The following is an 8,782-nucleotide window of genomic DNA, read 5'->3' as shown; positions in this document are numbered from 1 at the left end:
CTATGTTTCATATTTTGGTTCGGGTGTTTCGCCACACGTGTCACGTTCTCTGCGAGGCATGAATAGAACAATGTTTTTTGAGGGAATGAATAGAACAATGCTAACAATGAGATGACTAGCAAATTAGATCATTTTTATTGCCATATGGCACTGGGCTGCCGTGTTTCGTGCTCCTCCGTCGTAGTACTACTCCAGTGGAAAACTTGAGTATACCGCATGGTTCTTTGCTCCTCCTCGATCAGGTCGTCGGCGCATTTATACGAGCAGTCAAATCACAAGGCCCCGCCTTCCAGTAGTAATGAGCCGTCAAATCACAAAGGCCCTCGCCTCTCGTGAAACCGACCAAGCTAGACTGCCCCACCCTCTAGCCTTCTAAAAAATGTATACTTTTGTACAACAGTAGTATCGATGGTTTGCGACATGGAGCAAAACTTGAAATTAAAAAAAAGGTGGTACATATAGAGAGCGCTCGTCGCCAAATTATGCATATAGTACTATTAAAAAGGCTAGTCACAATAATGGTGTCCAAGACAACCCACCCCTCAAATAAAACTAAGAGGGTGCTTGGATACGTTTTAGTCCCATGATGACTAAAAGTAGTGGGACTAAAACATGCAAGCCTAACCCATGCTTGGATCCAAATACTAAAAAGGCTAAAATCAATTTAATGAGCATTTATTATCCTCCAAACCCTCCAATCTAGAACTCGCCTGTGTTAAAGGAGAGGAGTTAAATGAGTAGAGAGAGGACCAATCCACATTTTAGTAGGGGTACCCCTGACTAAATAATTTTAGTATCAAGACTAGTTTTAGCCCCTCTTTAGTCAGGGGTGCTTGGAACTTTAGCCTCTTAAAGAGACTATTTTTAGTCAGACTAAAATAAGTCCCTTCGATCCAAGCACCCTCTAAGCATCCTGGAATTCTTTGACAAAACTAAGCACCCTGAAATTCTTTGACAACTAAACTGCTGGCTATATGATGTTGGCCATATATATTGTACGTATATAATGTGAAGAAACGAGTGGTAGTACTATACCAACTAAAAGATGAAATGTAAGAAATACTAGTATGTACGTACTGAAGAGTTAAAGTAACGAGAAGAAACATAACATAGTTCTGCTGGGGGCTCAGCACAACACACCCCTCAAATTAAATTAAGCACACATGAAATTAAACTTTGCAACTATTCCGGTAGACACTGCATTAGAACCACCATGAGCAACAACACTGCCACCTTACTCGGAGTCCTCGTCCACGTCCTCGACTTCATCCTTGTCCCTCTTCCTCTTGGCCAATACTTCTTTGCTTGAACCGCACACTTGGTTGTTGCTCTTCATCCAACCCTTGTAGATATTGAAGCAAAGGTAGCCATCCATTGCAGCGTAGTGGATGTGGTCTATATCTAGTACATTCCGCTGCCATGCATGACGATGAAACGTGTATGGAGGTTTCTCCAGTTTACCGTACGAAGGATGAACCATGGCTCCTGCCAGGGTCAGCATTGAAGGCTGACGAGAGGACACCATCCGATTCTTCTGGAGGTTGAAGGGGTTGCCTACAACGAGACCTATCTGATGCAGGACATCCCTGTCATTCTTAAAGTCTACAGTAACGAATTTCACTGTTTTGTCCTTGAGGAAGTTCTTAAAATCCTGGCACTCAACGCCGGCATGGCATATGTGGTAGACCAAGCAAACGTTATGTACGCAAACCTGGGTCACAGCGGGCTTCTTCCTCTCTTCGTCCTTTAGATCCTTCTCTGGTCCCAGGACTGTGGTGTACTCAACATCTAGCCCAGCGACCCACTCATCATCTGAGTTTTCGAACATGCGTCTGAAGCGAGAAAGGCATCCTTTCACCGTCGAGGAAGAACGGGTGTAGATGACGTCGAACTCATCGCCGGTGATGGTTCTAACCTTACTCACCGCCGATCGTGGAGATTTGGGACGCCATGGATTTGGGAGGAGGGTTAGGATTAGTGGAACTGCCGTAATGTGAATGGACGGGACGACTAGGAGCGAACCGTCGTAGTATTGAAGGACGTGCGGGGACGAGTAGGAGCGAACTGCCAGCGTGCGAACGGCAGGGTAGTGGCTTTCCATTCTCCCATGATACGGGCTTCCGAGAGCCCTTGGATCTAAGATCGAACAGTTGCATGGCGTGATTCTAGACCTATGGGTGAATATCCTATCCTGGAGGGTTATTCTGCAAATTTTCAGCAACTTAGCATGCGACCGTTTGATCTCAGATCCAAGGTCTGCCAGCAGCCCGTGTCATGGTCACGCCTACCACGACCGTCGCGTCGCTCGCATGGTCGTGCCCTTGGAGATTTAACACGGTGTGTTAGGCTATCTGATGTTGGCATGTCATACATAGTCATCACTTAGTCACTCATACTACAACAAGGTTGGCTATAAGGTTGGCTATAAGTGTATTTTTTTACTCGTCTCTATCTCTTTCTTCGTAATGGAGGTGGTCAGGAATCGGGAGACTCACGCGGTCGTAGCGCCATAGTTAAAATGATAATGGCAAGTCGAATCACGGGGCCCCACCTGTCCAGCAGTAACTCGCTGTCAAATCACACAGCCCTACGTTTCCAGCAGCCTACTCCCTCATCTTCTCGCGTCTTTGTCGAACTGACTAGGCGGAACTGCCCCGCCGCCTACCGCGCAGGAAAAGCCTCGCCCTCGGCTTTTAAATAGTATACAGTATACTAATTTTGTATCCATGGATTGCACCCGCGCCGTGGAGCAAAGCGTCTACAAAACGGCGGTACACATGTACGGAGTATACAGCACGCCCGTCGCGTTCGCGTCGCACCCCAAACGGTCGGTCGGTCTAGCACACCGCTCTCCGAATGGAACGCGCGTCATATTGTGTGTGCACACACATGTGGGACGACAATTGAGAACCGACCATAGGCACACTACCCAGCCCCGCAAGTCGGGTGACTTAATAGAAGAGGGAGACGAGCGATAGTACTAGGGAAGTGCTGTACTACGTTGGTGCCTGGACGATCCCTGCAAGACACGGAAGATCAGTTCATCCATGCATGTGACCAACTCCAGCATACACGCCTGGATTGGCTATCGCCTACATATCGTGCAGGCTGTGTTGTACATGGCTGTAGTTGTGGTGAGAAATCTAAAAAAAGGTTTCTTGTCATCTCGCAAAATTAGGTGGCATGTGCTTCGGATCACTGCGAGGGTTAAACATCAACAGCTGAGTTGGGCTAGTCATTGGGGGCACATGCACGAATAGTGACTACTCGGCTTCCATCTAGGTCAAGTCAGCTATGTTAATTAGGACATCTATCGACGGACCCCTTTTCTACGAGTTTATCTTTAATTTGAGCTTTGTTCCTCGTCTACTTTGTCCGTCGGGATTCATGTTATCTCCTTTGGGCAGTGACGTTATGATTTCTTGTCATGTGGCATTTTTTCGTGTTATATGTTATAATCCGGTGCTTCAGATCAAAATGACGACAACTGCGCCTCCGGGCCACGTGCATGAGGAGGTGGTTTTGCAATGGAGAAGATCAGAAGAGAGAGAGGCGAGACGGTGGTTTTGGAATGGAGATGATGGAGAGGAGAGGAGGTGGTTTTGCAGTGGAGAAGATCAGAAGAGGGAGAGGCGAGACGGTGGTTTTGGAATGGAGATGATGGAGAGGAGAGGAGGTGGTTTTGCAATGGAGAAGAGGGAGAGGAGCGTGCGGCAGCGATTTAGGATTGGACGAGAGGGCCGGCCCGCTCTGACTGGATCAAAATCAAAATCAATTTACCCTTCAATTAAGAAAGCGACCCACATTAACTAGTCTCCCTTTTATTCTGGGTCATAATTGACCATGATTTTCGGACATAAAATATATGTTATACGTTACAAAAATAATATAATTTGAAAGTACATTCAGATACGAACCAAACGATACAATTTTTGGTGACATGCATTCACATTTTGCTTGTCAAATACAGTACGTGGTCAAACTTTGACCCAAAATATGCAAAACAACAAAAAAATACATCCAAGACCAGCGGCGCTCTTCCGCTCTTCTCCTCTTAAACCACTGCCGCTCCTCTCCTCTTCCAATCTAAATGCAGCACCGCTCCTCTCCTGTTCCAGTCCAAAACCAGCGTCGCCCCTCTCCCGTCCTAATCCAAAACTAGCGCTGCTCCTCTCCTCTTCCATTCAAAAACCACCGCCGGCGAGTGAAGGTGCTATGGAGAAGTAGATCGATGGATGAGTACAACCGATACGTGAGGATCGCAGACAGCGACCCTGTGAAGCTAGCTAGGATGTTGGAGATGCAATCTTGGTTTGACAACAAGGATCAACTAGCGGCGACGATGACATCCATGGCCAAATATCTACAATAGAGCGAAAAGGCGACCATACTCCCGGAGGGAGTCGCGCCAGAGTACATAGAGCTGCTCCTCTGGGCCATGGAGCAAACAGATTCACCGAATCCGATCGTGAGGGAGCGGTGGTGGGAGTATCGATCCCAGATGGAGCATCCACCAGAGATTGAAGGATCGAGCATCTACAGGGTGCCGTTTGAGAGGGTCCTGCCAGAGCGAGTCGGTGGAGTCTTCGTCGACCGAACCCAACGGCAAGAGGAGAAAAGCAGTTGGCCCGACGACGCTTCCCCGCCATCGTCTCCCTTGCCGTTCACATCGTCTCACGGGGCGGCTGTCTGCCGCCGAGGAATAGGAGGGGGCTGCCCCCCCAGCCCAATAGTCGGGCAGGTTGTGAATTGTCAGGAGGAGCTTAGGGTTGTCAGTATTTGCAGGTTGTGAATTGTGTTTTGTCTTGTGTATTTTGAGAGTACTTTTAGATATGAATGTCTTTTGAATTTCAGATTTGCAGTATTGAGCATATGAAGTATTTTATGAATTCTAGAGATCTATTTTTAGCACTTAAAAAAATGTAGTTTCATAGGAGTATAAAAGTGCAAACAATGTGATTCTCATAGAAGAAACTGCAAGTTTCAGTTTCAGATAAGAAACTGCAAGTTCAGTTTCAGATAAGAAATTGCAACTTTCAGAGGCAAAGCATTTATATTAACACGGCCTTTTCAAACAGGGTTAACATCATGTTGGAAGTTTTATTCATGGTCGAAAATGGAACTACCAGCCAGTTAACATCATGCTGGTCAACATTCATGCATAGCACATCTTCATATGATGCACAGTCAAAATGCCCACACAATGTCGAGTGTGCGAAACACACAGAAAACGAGGGACAAAGTTTTGGCAAGTGTAGGACGTGGTTTTGGGCTGCGCCGTCTAGGCTTTCATTTTTAACATGCGCAGCCCACGACCTCGGATGGGAGGTCCATAGGCCTGTTTGTATTTTCTTAGGGTCGTCATGTATCAACCGGCCTATGGACCTCCCACCCGAGGTTTTTTTTTGGCAGCCCAATTTATGTATTTTTTTGAAGAAAATGTAGAGGTCTGTTCTATTTTTCTATATAAGAATAGGAACGCCGGGTCCAACTTATGTTTCCCTTCTAACTACATTATATATATTTTAAATTATTTTATATGTTACTATATATTATTTTTATTGTCATCATATATTTAACAGATACTTACATATGTAAGAAAACAATATCCCACATCTTATTAACTTATAAAAATAATTTCTTAATAAATAAAATCCTGGATTGTGTTGGCACGAAAATCCTAGTGATTGTGTACAAAAGCTTGGTAAGATTTAAGGACGAATGTAATAATATCACTTATTTAAATATATTTATAACAAAATGCTCAGCCCCTTTTTATTTTTTGATAACATTGCTGGCCCAACCCAACATTATAATTAGAATTAGCCCAGCAAAATCGTGTATTTCAAGAAAGTGAAAATGGCCTGTAATTTTTTAGGAAATAAAATAAATGGGCCGCATGGACGCTACATTATTTGTTCACCCAGCCCAGCTAATGGCTGTAATTCAAAAAAAAAGATCAAATTGACTATAAATTCTACCGCGCAAAAAAGACTGTAAATTCTGAAAAATGGGTTGAATACGTGCCAAATTTTTGGAGGCTCACATGTTGGCCAATAGGTCGAAGCCAACGCAAGTCGTTGTCAATTTAGTCAACAAATGATTTTGACATGTTAGCCGTTGGATTTACATCCAACGACCGGCATCCATCTTCAATCTCTCATCTTCTTCCTCTAGCGCCGTCGGGACCACCTCCCACCTCCTGCTGCTAGCAGCTCTGCTTAGCACGCTTCGCTATGAAGCGCTACTCCACCGTTGGCCAGGCCATTCCTCCACCCCTCCACACCTCCTGTTCTTCCCCACCGACTGCCGAACCACACTGCACTAGAACCAGTTAACCCTCGTACACCTCTCCGTCTGCGACTCTACTCCCGCGTCTTCCCATCTCCAGCTCGTTGCTGTCCGAGGCCTCGCCGTGGTCCACCACCTTGGATGTGCTCGGCGCGGCGTGGTCAACGTGGTCAACGAACGACACCATCGGAAGTAGACTGTGCATGGAGAGGCTGACAGTTGGGTCCACGGCCGCACACAAGGAAATGCCTCCTTATTACGCGCAAAATAATGATTCATCCACCTAACATCTGGGACCCACCGGAAGGGCCTCTGTATTTCACAAAAATAACGTGCCCCCCGCTGACATGTCGGACCCACCAGCTATCTTCGCACGCAAGGAAGTGCCTCCTTATTACACAAAAAAACTGAATATTCCCCCTGCCAGCTCGAACCCAGCATAGTGGGAGGCTGAATTGTGGGCCTACCAAGTTGACGGGGACAGAGGGCTTTGTCAACTTAGTCAATATGAACGATTCTAGCTCCTATTACCATACGATGTTCATCCAACGACCGTAGTGCTTCTTCAACCTCTGGTCTTCTTGCTCCAGCCGCCCAAACCAGCGCCGGTCGTCCCGCGTGCTCCTGCCTCCCGTGGCCGGCTGTGATGCCGCGGAGGCCTCGCCGCCCCCTACTACTCCCACCGCTGGTCAGGCCATCCCTCTACTCACCCACACCTCCAGTTATTCCTCGGCGACAGCAGCCTCACACCGCAGCCGAACCAGTGAACCCTCGTACTCCTCTTCGCATGGGCATCCACTGCTGCATCTTCCCTGGCTCCGAGTCATCCCCTTCCTAGTCCTCGCCGTCGTCCACCGCTGTGGTGCTCTCGGAGCGGCATGGTCAACGTGGTCAAGGAACGACTTCCATCGGATGTGGACTGTACGTGGAGAGGCTGACAGCTGGGTCCACGGCCGTAGCAAGGAAGTGCCTCCTTATTACGCGCAAAATAATGATTCCTCCACCTGACAACGGGGACCCACCGGACGGGCCACCGTATTTCACGAAAAAATGTTTCCCCTAACTGCTGGGACCCACCAGCTACATCTTCGCACGCAAGGAAGTGCGTCCGGGCAAAAAAAAAACGATTCGCCCCCCTGACTGCTAGGACCCACCAGCTACATCTTCGCACGCAAGGAAGTGTGTCCGGGCAAAAAAATGATTCGCCTCCCTGACTGCTAGGACCCACCAGCTACATCTTCGCACGCAAGGAAGTGCCTGACAGTCGGGACCCACCTAGTCGAAGCATACATAGCGTTGTCATTCTGGTCGTGAACGTGTATGTACATATATATTGGTGGATGTAGAGGCGCACACATGTCGTAGTAGAGGCGCGCACGTAGCATGTAGACGTACGTACACCGGCTAGGGTGCAAGAAAGAAAATACGGCCACGTATGTGTACATACGGGCGGGGTCTCGAACGCCTACTCGCGCATATGTACGGCTAGGGCTCGTGTACATGGCTGGGTCAGAAAGGAGAAACAACATCGTCGTCGTGTTCATGAGGAGGCAACAAAATGCGTCGTGTTCATGGGGAGGCAACGAAATGCGTCGTGTTCATCGGGAGGCAACGGAACGCGTGGGAGCCAACCGGCTGGGTCGGAAAGGAATGCGTGGTTGTGTTCATCAGGAGGGCTTGGATGGAACAGGCGATGGAAACGAGGCCTGGCGTACTGCACAACGGAGGAAAGGGACCTCCTACGTTCGGAACGGGGTCCTATTGATCGGGAGGGGTCTGGCGTACCGCAAAACAGAGAAAACGGACCTCCTATGGTCAAAACGGGGGTCTTGTTCATTTGGAGGGGTGTGGCGTACTACAAAACGGACGAAACAGACCTCCTACGGTCGAAACGGGGTCCTGTTGAACGGGAGGGGTGTGGCGTACCGCAAAACAGACGAAATGGACTTGTGTTGGAGCGCTACGGTCGAAACGGGGGTCCTGTTCATCGGGAGGGGTGCGGCGTACCACAAAATGGGACTCCATGGGATACTATTCATCTCCACCGTCGACCTCCTCTAGCCTCCACGGGCTCCGGTTCATCCAGCCTCCACCGTGCGCTACTCCAACGGCTACTATTCAACCACCCCTCCACGGGCACCCCTCCACTGTCTACTGTTCATCCAGCCCTCCACACCACAGGGTCCTGTTCAACCACCCTTCCACGGGCACCCCTCCACCGTCTACTGTTCATCCAGCCCTCCACCACACCATGGGGTCCTGTTCATCGAGAGGCAACGCCACCGCTCACAGTTCATCCTAACCCCCCGCAACGCTCACTGTTCATCCTAGAGGCAGCATCGATCGGCTTCAGTTAGCAGTAGTAGCGAAGGAATCGCTCGATCAGGTTCAGTTAACAGCCATCGATCGATCGCTCGGGTTCAGTAACGCGTAGCCTGTAGTGCAATCGCTCGGGTTTAGTTAGAGCCCAACGCCTCGCTCGGGTTCAATT

Source organism: Triticum urartu, chromosome 4, assembly GCF_003073215.2.
Source record: "Triticum urartu cultivar G1812 chromosome 4, Tu2.1, whole genome shotgun sequence".
NCBI lineage: Eukaryota > Viridiplantae > Streptophyta > Magnoliopsida > Poales > Poaceae > Triticum > Triticum urartu.
This window is presented reverse-complemented; position numbering follows the sequence as displayed.